This window comes from Lolium perenne, chromosome 2, assembly GCF_019359855.2.
Source record: "Lolium perenne isolate Kyuss_39 chromosome 2, Kyuss_2.0, whole genome shotgun sequence".
Lineage (NCBI taxonomy): Eukaryota > Viridiplantae > Streptophyta > Magnoliopsida > Poales > Poaceae > Lolium > Lolium perenne.
In genome coordinates, this window is record NC_067245.2 from 213,059,187 (window position 1) to 213,074,811 (window position 15,625).

Here is a 15,625-nt window from a genome sequence, read left to right on the forward strand (position 1 = left end):
GCTTCGTGGAAAAATAAGATCCTGGGCGTTGATTTCGTCCAATTACGAGAATATTTTCTTACTAGGATTTCTGAAACCAAAAACAGCAGAAAACAGCAACTGGCTCTTCGGCATCTCGTTAATAGGTTAGTGCCGGAAAATGCATAAATATGACATAAAGTATGTATAAAACATGTGAGTATCATCATAAAAGTAGCATGAAACATAAGAAATTATCGATACGTTGGAGACGTATCAGCATCCCCAAGCTTAGTTCCTACTCGTCCTGAGTAGGTAAACGATAACAAAGATAATTTCTGAAGTGACATGCCATCATAATCTTGATCAATACTATTGTAAGCACATGTAATGAATGCAGCGATTCGAAACAATGGTAAAGACAATGGTTAAACAATTGAATCATATAGCAAAGACTTTTCATGAATAGTACTTTCAAGACAAGCATCAATAAGTCTTGCATAAGAGTTAACTCATAAAGCAATAAATTCAAAGTAAAGGAATTGAAGCAACACAAAGGAAGATTAAGCTTCAGCGGTTGCTTTCAACTTATAACATGTATATCTCATGGATATTGTCAACATAAAGTAATATAATAAGTGCAATATGCAAGTATGTAAGAATCAATGCACAGTTCACACAAGTGTTTGCTTCTTGAGATGGAGAGAAATAGGTAAACTGACTCAACATAAAAGTAGAAGAAAGGCCCTTCGCAGAGGGAAGCATTGATTGCTATGTTTATGCTAGAGCTTTTATTTTGTAAACAAGAAACAATTTTGTCAACGGTAGTAATAAAGCATATGTATTATGTAAATTATATCCTACAAGTTGCAAGCCTCATGCATAGTATACCAATAGTGCCCGCACCTTGTCCTAATTAGCTCGGATTACCTGGATTATCATCGCAATACATATGTTTTAACCAAGTGTCGCAAAGGGGTACCTCTATGCCGCCTGTACAAAGGTCTAAGGAGAAAGCTCGCATTGGATTTCTCGCTTTTGATTATTCTCAACTTAGACATCCATACCGGGACAACATAGACAACATATAATGGACTCCTCTTTAATGCATAAGCATTTAGCAACAAATAATATTCTCATAAGAGATTGAGGATTGTTGTCCAAAACTGAAACTTCAACCATGGATCATGGCTTTAGTTAGCGGCCCAATGCTCTTCTCTAACAATATGCATACTCAAACCATTCAACTCATGGTAAATCGCCCTTACTTCAGACAAGACGAACATGCATAGCAACTCACATGATATTCAACAAAGTGTTGATGGCGTCCCCAGGAACATGGTTATCGCTCAACAAGCAACTTATAAGAGATAAGATGTATAAGTACATATTCAATACCACAATAGTTTTTAGGCTATTTGTCCCATGAGCTATATATTGCAAAGGCGAAGAATGGAAATTTAAAGGTAGCACTCAAGCAATTTACTTTGGAATGGCGGAGAAATACCATGTAGTAGGTAGGTATGGTGGACACAAATGGCATAGTGTTTGGCTCAAGGATTTTGGATGCATGAGAAGTATTCCCTCTCAATACAAGGCTTAGGCTAGCAAGGTTATTTGAAACAAACACAAGTATGAACCGGTACAGCAAAACTCACATAAAAGACATATTGTAAGCATTATAAGACTCTACACCGTCTTCCTTGTTGTTCGACCCTTACTAGAAAATATCTAGACCTTAGAGAGACCAATCATGCAAACCAAATTTTAGCAAGCTCTATGTATTTCTTCACTAATAGGTGCAAAGTATATGATGCAAGAGCTTAAACATGAGCAAAACAATTGCCAAGTATCACATTATTCAAAATATTATACCAATTACCACATGTAGCATTTCCCGTTTCCAACCATATAACAATTTAACGAAGCAGTTTCAACCTTCACCATGAAGACTATGAGTAAAGCCTAAGGATATATTTGTCCATATGCAACAGCAGAGCGTGTCTCTCTCCCATACAATGAATGCTAGGATCCAACTTTATTCAAAGAAAACAAAAATAAAAACATACAGACGCTCCAAGTAAAGTGCATAAGATGTGATGGAATAAAACTATAGTTTCATTAGAGGAACCTGATAATGTTGTCGATGAAGAAGGGGATGCCTTGGGCATCCCCAAGCTTAGATGCTTGAGTCTTCTTGAAATATGCAGGGGCGAACCGCCGGGGCATCCCCAAGCTTAGAGCTTTCACTCTCCTTGATCATATTGTATCATCCTCCTCTCTTGATCCTTAAAAACTTCCTCCACACCAAACTCAAAACAACTCATTAGAGGGTTAGTGCATAATCAAAATTCACATGTTCAGAGGTGACATAATCATTCTTAACACTTCTGGACATTGCAAAAAGCTACTGAAAGTTAATGGAATAAAGAAATCCATCAAGCATAGCAAAACAGGCAATGCGAAATAAAAGGCAGAATCTGTTAAAACAGAACAGTACGTAAAGACGAATTTTTAAGAGGCACCAGACTTGCTCAGATGAAAATGCTCAAATTAAATGAAAGTTGTGTACATATCTGAGGATCACTCACGTAAATTGGCAGAATTTTCTGAGTTACCTACAGAGCCTACTGCTCAAATTCGTGACAGCAAGAAATCTGTTTCTGCGTAGCAATCCAAATCTAGTATGAACCTTACTATCAAAGACTTTACTTGGCACAATAATGCAACAAAATTAAGATAAGGAGAGGTTGCTACAGTAGTAACAACTTCCAAGACTCAAATATAAAACAAAAGTGCTGTAGTAAAATCATGGGTTGTCTCCCAAAAGCGCTTTTCTTTAACGCCTTTCAGCTAGGCGCAGAAAGTGTATATCAAGTGTTATCAAGAGATGAAGCATCAACATCATAATTTGTTCTAATGATAGAATCAAAAGATAACTTCATTCTCTTTCTTGGGAAGTGTTCCATACCTTTCTTGAGAGGAAATTGATATTTAATATTACCTTCCTTCATGTCAATAATAGCACCAACAGTTCGAAGAAAAGGTCTTCCCAATATAATGGGACAAGATGCATTGTATTCAATATCCAAGACAACAAAATCAACGGGGACAAGGCTATTGTTAACAGTAATGCGAACATTATCAACTCTCCCCAAAGGTTTCTTTGTAGAATTATCAGCAAGATTAGCATCCAAATAACAATTTTTCAATGGTGGCAAGTCAAGCATATTATAGATTTTTCTAGGCATAACGGAAATACTTGCACCAAGATCACATAAAGCATTACAATCAAAGTCATTGACCTTCATCTTAATGATGGGCTCCCAACCATCCTCTAACTTCCTAGGAATAGAAGCTTCACGTTCTAATTTCTCTTCTCTAGCTTTTATGAGAGCATTTGTAATATGTTTTGTAAAGGCCAAATTTATAGCACTAGCATTAGGACTCTTAGCAACTTTTTGTAAGAACTTTATAACTTCAGAGATATGACAATCATCAAAATCCAAACCATTATAATCTAAAGCAATGGGATCATTGTCCCCAATGTTGGAAAAAATTTCAGCAGTTTTATCACAAGCAGTTTTAGCAGTTTTAGCAGGTTCAGGCAGTTTTGCAGGCTTTGCATTAGAAGTAGAAACATTGCCAACACCAATTATTTTACCATTGATAGTAGGAGGTGCAGCAACATGTGAAGCATTAGCATTGCTAGTGGTGGTAATAGTCCAAACTTTAGCTATATTATCTTCTTTAGCATTTTCTTCTTTTTCCCACCTAGCACGCAATTCGGCCATCAATCTTATATTCTCATTAATTCTAACTTGGATGGCGTTTGCTGTAGCAAATGACTTAATATCATTATTTTCATTAGGCATAACTTTCAATTTCAAAAGATCAACATCAGCAGCAAGACTATCAACTTTAGAAGCAAGTATATCAATTTTCCCAAGCTTTTCTTCAACAGATTTGTTAAAAGCAGTTTGTGTACTAATAAATTCTTTAAGCATGGCTTCAAGTCCAGGGGGTGTATTCCTATTATTGTTGTAAGAATTCCCATAAGAATTACCATAACCGTTACCATTATTATAAGGATATGGCCTATAGTTGTTACTAGAATTGTTCCGATAAGCATTGTTGTTGAAATTATTATTTTTTAATGAAGTTCACATCAACATGTTTTTCTTGAGCAACCAATGAAGCTAACGGAACATTATTAGGATCAACATTAGTCCTACCATTACCAAGCATAGACATAATAGCATCAATCTTATCACTCAAGGAAGAGGTTTCTTCGACAGAATTTACCTTCTTACCTTGTGGAGCTCTTTCCGTGTGCCATTCAGAGTAATTAACCATCATATTATTAAGAAGCTTTGTTGCGGCGCCTAGAGTGATGGACATAAAGGTACCTCCAGCAGCTGAATCCAATAGGTTCCGTGAAGAAAAATTCAGTCCTGCATAAAAGGTTTGGATGATCATCCAAGTAGTCAGTCCATGGGTTGGGCAATTTTTAACCAAAGATTTCATTCTTTCCCATGCTTGGGCAACATGCTCAGTATCCAATTGATTAAAATTCATTATGCTACTTCTCAAAGATATAATTTTAGCAGGAGGATAATATCTACCAATGAAAGCATCCTTACATTTAGTCCATGAATCAATACTATTCTTAGGCAGAGATAGCAACCAATCTTTAGCTCTTCCTCTTAATGAGAAAGGAAACAATTTTAATTTTATAATATCACCATCCACATCCTTATACTTTTGCATTTCACATAGTTCAACAAAATTATTAAGATGGGCAGCAGCATCATCAGAACTAACACCAGAAAATTGCTCTCTCATAACAAGATTCAGTAAAGCAGGTTTAATTTCAAAGAATTCTGCTGCAGTAGCAGGTGGAGCAATAGGTATGCATAAGAAATCATTATTATTTGTGTTTGTGAAGTCACACAACTTAGTATTTTCAAAAGTACCCATTTTAGCAATAGTAAATAAAGCAAACTAGATAAAGTAAATGCAAGTAACTAATTTTTTTGTGTTTTTAATATGGCAAACAAGATAGTAAATAAAGTAAAACTAGCAACTAATTTTTGTGTGTTTTGTTTTAGTACAGCACACAAAGTAGTAAATAAAAGTAAAGAAAGACAAAAAAAACAAAGTAAAGAGATTGGAAGTGGAGACTCCCCTTGTAGCGTGTCTTGATCTCCCTGGCAACGGCGCCAGAAAATCTACTTGCTGCGCGTAGTTGACGTATGTCTTTCCGTTCAACACGTGACCGTTGGGAACCCCAAGAGGAAGGTGTGATGCGTACAACAGTAAGTTTCCCTCAGTAAGAAACCAAGGTTTATCGAACCAGTAGGAGCCAAGAAGCACGTTGAAGGTTGATGGCGGCGGAGTGTAGTGCGGCGCAACACCAGGGATTCCGGCGCCAACATGGAACCTGCACAACACAACCAAATTACTTTGCCCCAACGTGACAGTGAGGTTGTCAATCTCACCGGCTTGCTGTAACAAAGGATTAGATGTATAGTGTGGATGATGATGTTTGCAGAGAACAGTAGAGCGAGTATTGCAGTAGATTGTATTTGATGTAAAAAATGGACCGGGATCCACAGTTCACTAGAGGTGTCTCTCCCATAAGATAAATAGCATGTTGGGTGAACAAATTACAGTTGGGCAATTGACAAATAAAGAGGGCATTACCATGCACATACATGTTATGATGAGTATTGTGAGATTCAATTGGGCATTACGACAAAGTACATAGACCGCTATCCAGCATACATCTATGCCTAAAAAGTCCACCTTCAGGTTATCATCCGAACCCCCTCCAGTATTAAGTTGCAAACAACAGACAATTGCATTAAGTATGGTGCGTAATGTAATCAACAAATACATCCTTAGATATAGCATTGATGTTTTATCCCTAGTGGCAACAACACATCCACAACCTTAGAACTTTCTGTCACTGTCCCATATTTAATGGAGGCATGAACCCACTATCGAGCATAAATACTCCCTCTTGGAGTTACAAGCAAAAACTTGGCCAGAGCCTCTACTAGCAATGGAGAGCATGCAAGATCATAAACAACACATAGATAATAGATTGATAATCACCATAGCATAGTATTCCATATTCATCGGATCCCAACAAACGCAACATGTAGCATTACAAATAGATGATCTTGATCATGTTAGGCAGCTCACAAGATCCAACAATGATAGCACAATAAGGAGAAGACGACCATCTAGGTACTGCTATGGACCCATAGTCCAGGGGTGAACTACTCACACATCACTCCGGAGGCGACCATGGCGGTGAAGAGTCCTCCGGGAGATGATTCCCCTCTCCGGCAGGGTGCCGGAGGCGATCTCCTGAATCCCCCGAGATGGGATTGCCGGCGGTGGCGTCACTGGAAGGTTTTCCGTATCGTGGCTCTCGGTACTGGAACTATTAGCGACGAAGGCTTATGTAGGCGGAAGGGTGGGTCAGGGGGCGCCACGAGGGGCCCACACGCTAGGGCCGCGCGGCCAGGGGCTGGGCCACGCCGCCCTACTGTGGCGTCGCCTCGTCGCCCCACTTCGTTTCCCTTTCGGACTTCTGGAAGCTTCGTGGAAAAATAAGATCCTGGGCGTTGATTTCGTCCAATTCCGAGAATATTTCCTTACTAGGATTTCTGAAACCAAAAACAGCAGAAAACAGCAACTGGCTCTTCGGCATCTCGTTAATAGGTTAGTGCCGGAAAATGCATAAATATGACATAAAGTATGTATAAAACATGTGAGTATCATCATAAAAGTAGCATGGAACATAAGAAATTATCGATACGTTGGAGACGTATCACTCTCCGTTGCTAGTAGAGGCTCTGGCCAAGTTGATACTTGTAACTCCAAGAGGGAGTATTTATGCTCGATAGTGGGTTCATGCCTCCATTGAATCTGGGATAGTGACAGAAAGTTCTAAGGTTGTGGATGTGCTGTTGCCACTAGGGATAAAACATCAATACTTTGTCTAAGGATATTTGTGTTGATTACATTACGCACCATACTTAATGCAATTGTCTGTTGTTTGCAACTTAATACTGGAAGGGGTGCGGATGCTAACCCGAAGGTGGACTTTTTAGGCATATATAGATGCATGCTGGATAGCGGTCTATGTAATTTGTCGTAATGCCCTAAGTAAATCTCATATTAGTTATCATGATATGTATGTGCATTGTTATGCCCTCTTTATTTGTCAATTGCCCAACTGTAATTTGTTCACCCAACATGCTATTTCTTATTGGAGAGACACCACTAGTGAACTGTGGACCCCGGTCCATTCTTTTACATCTGAATACAATCTACTGCAAACATTGTTCTTTACTGTTCTTCGCAAACAAACACCATCTTCCACACTATACATTTAATCCTTTGTTTACAGCAAGCCGGTGAGATTGACAACCTCACTGTTACGTTGGAGCAAAGTATCTTGATTGTGTTGTGCAGGTTCCACGTTGGCGCCGGAATCCCTGGTGTTGCGCCGCACTACACTCCTCCGCCAACAACCTTCACGTGATCCTTGACTCCTACTGGTTCGATAACCTTGGTTTCTTACTGAGGGAAAACTTGCTGCTGTACGCATCACACCTTCCTCTTGGGGTTCCCAACGGACATGTGCTTCACGCGTTATCAGTTTGCTATATGATTCAGTTGTTTAGTCATTGTCTTTACCATTGCTTTGAATCACTTCATTCATCTCATATGCTTTACAATAGTATTGATCAAGATCATGTTGGTAGCATGTCACTTCAGAAATTATCCTTGTTATCGTTTACCTACTCGAGGGTGAGTAGGAACTAAGCTTGGGGATGCTTGATACGTCTCCAACGTATCTATAATTTCTGATGTTCCATGCTAGTTTTATGACAATACCTACATGTTTTGTATACACTTTATATCATTTTTATGCATTTTCCAGGACTAACCTATTAACAAGATGCCGAAGCGCCAGTTCCTGTTTTCTGCTGTTTTTGGTTTCAGAAATCCTACACAGGAAATATTCTCGGAATTGGACGAAACAAAAGCCCACGGTCTTATTTTCCACGGAGGCTTCCAGAACACCGAAGAGGAGACGAAGAGGAGCCACGAGGCGGCCACAGCCTAGGGGGGAGCGGCCCCACCCCTGGCCGCGCCGCCCTATGGGGTGGGCCCCTCGGGACTCCACCGACATCGCCCCTTCGCCTATATATTCTTCCATCTCCGAAAACCCTAGGACAACCGACGATATTCCACGAAGAGTTCCGTAGCCGCCGCCATCGCGAAGATAAGTTTCGGGGGACAGAATCTCTGTTCCGGCACGCCGCCGGGACGGTGAATTGCCCCCGGAGTTATCTCCATCGACACCACCGCCATCTTCATCGCCATTGCTGTCTCCCATGATGAGGAGGGAGTAGTTCTCCCCCGAGGCTGAGGGCTCTACCGGTAGCTATGTGGTTCATCTCTCTCTCCCATGGTGTGATCTTTATGTGATCATGAGATTTGTATCACTATTAATCTATGTGCTACTCTAGTGATGTTATTAAAGTAGTCTATTCCTCCTCCATGATGTAAAGAGGACAGCGTGTGCATCATGTAGTACTTGGCATAGGTTATGATTGTAATATCTTGTAGATTATGAAGTTAACTATTAATGATACTATTGATGTGATCTATTCCCCCTTTCATAGCTATTGGTGACAGTGTGTATGCTATGTTAGTACTCGGTCTAAATTGCAACGGTCTATTACGCACTCTAGAGGTTACTTTAATATGAACTCCGGAAGTTGTGGAGCTTGTTTACTCCGGCTTGAGGTGTGCTTTTGTAGCCCTACACAATGAATGGTGTTTGTTATCCAACAAGAGGGTGTTTAAGAGTAGCATTTATTTATTCAGTTATGTGATCATTGTTGAGAGTATCCACTAGTGAAAGTATGATCCCTAGGCCTTGTTTCTAAGCATTGTAACACCGTTTCCAACAAGTTCTGTTACATGTTCGCTTGCTGCCATCTTTATTTCAGATTGCAATTACTACTTATAATCATCCATATTACTTATATTTCACTATCTCTTCGCCGAACTAGTGCACCTATACATCTGACAAGTGTATTAGGTGTGTTGGGGACACAAGAGACTTCTTGTATCTTAATTGCAGGGTTGCTTGAGAGGGATATCTTTGACCTCTACCTCCCTGAGTTCGATAAACCTTGGGTGATTCACTTAAGGGAAACTTGTTGTTGTTCTATAAACCTCTGCTCTTGGAGGCCCAACACTCTCTACAGGAATAGAAGCGTGCGTAGACATCACCCATCATAGACCACGGTGTCGTGGGGGCTTAAGGGTTTCCCGCCACTCTGGTTGCTCCCAACGGAACACAACATCTACGGTAAAGTGTGTCCGTTGATATGCGAGAGGAAAAAGGTACAACTGAATTCTCCGTCACATTCCAGGCCTTATGGTTAACACGACTGTTACGACGCAAGAATCACTAGACGACATTAGTTGTTAATCCTAGATGAATACTAGGAAGCAGTGGCGCGACGGCACGCCGCGCCTGTAAGAATATATCATCATTTATATAAAATGATGATTATAAGATTAGGATTGTTTTCTCTAGTTATCATTGTTGACGCATTTTGATGTATGCTAATTTTTTCAGGATTATAAGATTACTTTCATCTCATATTTTAAATTAAAAGACTTATGCATAAATTGTATCAGGGTATTTTCCAAATTTGTGTGGAATTATTTCTTGAAGGTAAAATATATTAATCATGGTGGAAATAAACAACATAACTATCTACATAGTTATGACGATAAATATCATATTGTTCAGTTACATTTGGCTACGGTGAAAGCATGACCATTCATTTGTTTCTTTTTGTGAGGAGAAGTACATCCATTTGTAATGGTTAATGTTCATATATTTCTGAGATGAATATTTTTGGTAATACATGGATAAATTTTTTTTGATTTCATGTCAGGCTTAAAACATATTCGGTTCTATTTAGCGTAAGTAAAAAAGTTCCCATCTTTTTTTAACACGAAATAAGTTCCCATCTGTTAGAGAATCCTTAATATCTATTATAGAAAGTTTGGTTGCCATTTATAAAATAACCTTCTATGTCTTAAGAATAATTCATGAAAAGAAATATATTAGTAATATTATATTTTCTGCTAAAGTTGGCTGTTTGATTAATAATTTTGATTTATATATTGGTTCACTAAAAAACAGAAAGCACATACAGTGTCACATGCTACACGCACGTATACAATCCTAATCTGTCTACAATACAGAACCATCTCGTTCTCGTCCTTTTCTCACACACTATGCAGGGCAAGAGTGACACGAATCACGCATGCATGGGGCAAGTGATGAATAGATATCCTAAAAAATACACGCATGCATCTCAGGTTCTTTTGAACGGATCATCCGATCCCCTTTTGCTATCTCTACTGTGACGCTACTGCCACCACCTCTGCTCCCCAATTCTGCCTGCCGAAGCCATCAATCGACACATGCTAGCATCCTACCATGCTCCCCATGGCCTGCATCGCCAATTTGTCACCTACGCCATGTCCTTCTTCCCTTGCTCGTCGTACGCGCACAACCTAGCGCGTGCTTCCCTGTCCGCCCTGCAGCTTTTGCTCGAGCGAAAGCAGTCACGCATCCGCGAGCCGTGAAGTATCAGAAGCTAGGGTTAAAGACTGAAAGAGAAGGAAAACAAAGAAGCAAGTGAGTAATCTGGGTGAGGAAGATGCTGAGTAATCTAGGTAAGGAAGATGGTGAGAATACCCTGTACGGGAGGTACAGATGGTGGACGGAGGGCGTGAGAGCGGCCAGGCGTGAGGTTCCTGGGAAGTATGCCCTGTTCTCGTTTCTTCATCGGGCGCCGGAGCCGTCGTGGGCAGAACACCGGATCCGGACTCTCCGTGTTCGGCCAACGCTCCATTTTGCGGGTGATGGCGCCAACCTTTGTCAGCGAGGCTCCTTGCCAGCCAGGAGCCAAGGTTCGGGTCAGAGCAGTTACGTGCGCCATCATCCGTTGCATAGGAGCTAGCAGGCTAGGAGGCGCTCTGTCGGCGAAGAAGAAGCGTGGATGTGCAACTGTCGGAGGATGAGGAAGAGCGAGCATGGATTGAACCATCAGCGACTGGTATGTCATTTTTTTTCCTGTACTGTCCTGAGAATTCTGTTTATGTTTGCTATACTTACTGGGTAGATTCGAATCAAAAGTTGTAGAGGTCGGTGTTACGGTGTGTTTGCGGCACCAGTGCCCAGTGGAAGCATGCATCAGGGAAAGAGAAGCGAGGGACTGCGGTCGCTCGAGGTTGAGCAAGAATAAATATTGATCCAGCCGTCAGTCATCAGTATGCTTCCTTTCTCTGTAGCGACCCAAGAGCTTTGCTTCTGTGTGTTGCAGCGGTTGCCTAAGTTTGAATGAAAGCTATCGCGCTGAACAGATCGAAATAGAAATTGTAGAGGGAAACCCATAATACCTCCACACATGCCGTCAGTTTGCTCATTCTAGTAAAAAAAACTCATGGATGTCGTAATTAGTAACTTAAACCCAGATACATTGAAGCAGGAAAAATAATATAGATCCAAGAGATTTAGATCTTCCAGTAGATTACTTTTAAAACCTAGGTATCTTGCTCTCAGTGTATTTAGAGCACTGCAGTTTTGTAGCTCACAATCTGTAAGCTTATATATGGCTAGGAAACCGTACGTGCTCCAGGTAATGTAGATTTTATGATAGTGAAAAGCAATTTTATTTAGTTGAGCCGTATCATGAGTGTGGTGTCATACATACTCTTGCTAACAATGGAAAGTAGCGTTAAAATAGGAAACAAAAAAACTAACTTATTACATATTGGTTCACTGCAGATGCATATGACAATATACTGCAGTGAGTAGACGTACAGAGAAGGTAGTTTTCAGGTCGGTGCCTAGAGTACAGAATAATAAACACTGACAAAGTGCCCCCTATATGTGAACTAAGTACATTAAGCGGATTCAGTTTTGAAGCTGCCGTGTTTAGCTTGTCAACGTAGAAACTATCCCCATGAGTTGTTGCTTATTTGAACGAAAAGCCTGAACATGATGCTGCTACTGCAATTAGAACCATATGGTCCATGTTCAGCATGTACATTCTTCCAAAAAAAAAACAGTTAAGCAAAATGGAATATGAGAACTGACCATATCAATATTTAAACTATATAGAGGTCATTAAAATTGATGTGTATTGCCTACAACATGTACGCCAAACCATCCAGTGAATCAACAATTTGAAGGTTATCAGACATATATTTAAAAAAAAATCTGAAGTGTATAGCTTTATCACAATGTGTGAATGAGAAAAAAATCTTAAAAGCCATGATTAGAGCTGGGTGAGACCAAATCTGGGTGATTAGAGCATAATTCTTCAATAGCAAATATGGGTGATTAGAGCATCATTGTTTTGCATATCATTGTTTATAATTCTTCAAATGCAGCTGACTGATGAGACCAAATCGTGCCTTGCCTGTTGTGTGAAAAAAACTCAATCAGGAAGTAGTTAATAAACAGGAGAAACATTGTGGAGTCACCGAAGACCCAAACTCCGCAGTTCCCAGTAACTCAATGGTCTCTAAGAACTGCCCAACAAACTCCATTATCTCCAAAACTATTCAACCATGCTATCATGGCAGTGTGAGAAACATTTATTAAGAATTTGATATTGCAAATCACGACAATTTCTAATGACGGATAAACAATGATATTGGGTTGAAAGATGAGCCAAGAAGTCAACTTAACAAATTTCCATGTAAGTGCAGTCATGGATAATTATTTTGCCTACGGAAAAGCACATACCATGGCGCTTTCAAAACAGTTTCATGGCGTATCTATAAAGTCTAACTCGAAACTGTTTTTTTTTAGAAAAACAGGGCTTCTTACCCCGGTTCTATTTCTGAAACCACAGTCACATACAACCATCCAAGTTTTACGTAGCACAGATCACCAACATCAAAAGCCTAACAGTTTAAAACACCACCACATCATCACCGATAGAAAAAGTGAGGGGGGTGGGGGGGGGGGGGGGGGGGGGGGCACACGAGCAACCAGCAGCACAACTGGAAACTGTTGAAGACAATAACAATTTAAGTTTAACCATAACACACCGACCTACCCAAAGTGTTCAGAATTCTCCAATATCATATCTGGTTGATTAGAGCTTATCATTTTCTTGCACACTGTTTGCGGCAGAACTGAACATTTAGAATTTGTGAATTGCAGCTTAGAGCGATAAGAACATATGTTGCCTTGCAGACTGTATGTAACTGAACATATATTGTCAGTAGAATTCTGCAATACCATCTCTGGGTGATTAGAGCATATAATTGTTTTGCACAAAGCTTGCAGTAGAATTGAGCACTGACAATTTTTCAATTGCAACTTAGATAGATAAGAACATATGCTTACTTGCATACTGCCTGCAACAGAACATATATTCTCAGTCACGAAGCACTGAACAAAGAGAGAAACGTGAAGCTTACAATAATCTACACACCTAGGGCAGATGCCACCAAATATCATGATGCTGAACTTATCTGGTTATTTGCATTACTCGATACAACAGTATGTTTGTTCATCAGCTTGCCTGTACAGCCCTGTAGTTCCTAATGTCCCATCCTAATCTGCGTCTCAAGTTCTGTCACAAAAAGAAAAATATATAAGTTTTGGACATCAAGTCATACTAAGTACATTCAAAATCTAGTGAAACTCCCCAACTGGTAATGATGGTTGGATGCATACACAAGATATCGACCAGCGTGTAGAAATTCACAAATCAAGAAGTATGTACAAAATACGATGGCCCGCATATAAAGAAATCAGCATGATGCCTTGTAAAAGATAAGCTGCTCTTGGACATCAACAGAGCTATAAAATGCATGTGCTTGCTTTCCCATGACATAGGAGCATCTATTTATAAACTTTATCTCCATATATGGCTTTATCTGGACAGTCTGATTTCACTAATTTCTCCATTACCAATCATGGTCGGACATAAAAGTCTATAATAATAACCATATCTACATAGCAAGTTTTGTTTAGTTGAAGAGTATTTATGTACGTACCATTTACATGGAGGTGTGACACCAAGCATAAACCCAGATTTGAAAGTCTCTAACTCAGTTGCATATATGTATAGCAAAAAGATAACCGAGGAGATCAGTCTCAACATCCTCTTTCCTTATTGGTTCAGAAGAAGATAGAAGGAACTGAAGTATCTATTTCGTTCATATATGGTAATAACAAAAACCCAAAAAACTTACCAAAAGAAACATGATATGCTGCTACTCCAGAAGCAGCAAACAACAGACATAATTCAGTAGGGCGCGCTCATCCCCTTTCTTGAGAAAATTTAGTACATTTCCTTGTATAAAACAGAAGCTGTTAGGAAACTAAAAGAACATTGAACCAATGAGAGTCTATTAGTTACGGCAAGAAACTAAGTAAGAGAAGAAGAATACCTCTAATTTTTTTCTCTTCTGGTTTTTCCTGAATTCCTGTGGCTAGATCAGTTCAGAGAAGAAGTATACCTATATGTTTCTTTTTCTCTTATGGTTCTTCCTGAATTCTTTTGGCTAGATCAGGCAAGATGAAACTAAAAGAAAATCTCCAAATGAGAACTCCCCTGCAACCATGGCCCCTCCCCTGTGTTGTTCGATCGAAAGAGATTTAGATACATAGACAGAAAGAGAATGCTCACCACGGGAACAACAATGCATCACGGAGGACTGCATCTGGAAGAGAGCAACAGCCAGCGTCGGCTACTCCCATGTTCCGCCTATCAGGAGTCAGGATGGAGAAGACGGCACCGAGGTCCCCCCTGTGCCGCCAGAGACAATGGATGGAAGGGGAGATGGATGTTGCAGTACCCATGATGTAATGGAGGCCGACCGTGAGGAAGGCCTCGCGTCCCAGGACGTCGCGGTGGTGGATGATGGCTGAGATGGCCTGCAACCCCATCGTGATGGAGTTCGCGTACTTGGATCTGTTTTTCTTCCACGGAAGCATGAACCCGGCTAGGGCACAAACCGGACGGCGGGACCCGCTGGCTGCCGCAGCAATCCGAGCCGGCCATCATGGCAGCCATGGTGGTCGGTATTGTCCCCTCCATCGCCACCACCATCCACGGGGCGCTTCAGTTCTTCGCGCCTGCTTCCTCCTCCTCCGCCGTTTTTGATGGCGGCGAGGATTCTTCTGCCAACCGCCGCCGCAAGATGCAGCCCAGCTTCGCCGGCTCCATGACCCTGCTCAACACAGCCATGCCCCAGCAATAATTTGTGAGGAGAAAGATGGGAGCAGACGATGGAGAGGAAGAGAGAAAAAAGAGATGGGGGTCGGCCCCTTCGTAAATCCAAGCGGTGGAGGTGGGGACAGGGCCACCGCTTTGACCAAGACGTTCAGGGAAACTCAGTAACCGGGAAGCTACCATGGAAATAGGCAAGGAAAAAGGCTTGGAACCGGTAACCGGTTGCCCACAAAGCCAAAATAAAAGGTAACAAAAAATACCCAGCTGAGTGAATTAAGGAAGAGAGTTACGTGTCACACAACTGATGGAGGAAACAGAGGATAAATAGGACATCTACAGTCCCCCGA

General features: G+C 40.7%; 1 long non-coding RNA gene across 2 annotated transcripts; it reads right to left on the bottom strand.

Moving 5' to 3' along the window:
- Window positions 1-13,108: 13,108 nt before the first annotated feature.
- Window positions 13,109-15,407, bottom strand: LOC127334786 (uncharacterized). Of its 2 annotated transcripts, XR_007872424.2 has the most exons (5): window positions 14,733-15,407; window positions 14,494-14,627; window positions 14,296-14,396; window positions 13,530-13,670; window positions 13,109-13,452 (listed from the first exon to the last, which is right to left on the bottom strand). It is a non-coding gene; the product is annotated as an uncharacterized lncRNA (long non-coding RNA). The 2 variants fall into 2 exon arrangements; XR_007872423.2 differs by having other exon boundaries at window positions 14,494-15,401.
- Between the last annotated feature and the right edge of the window lie 218 nt (window positions 15,408-15,625).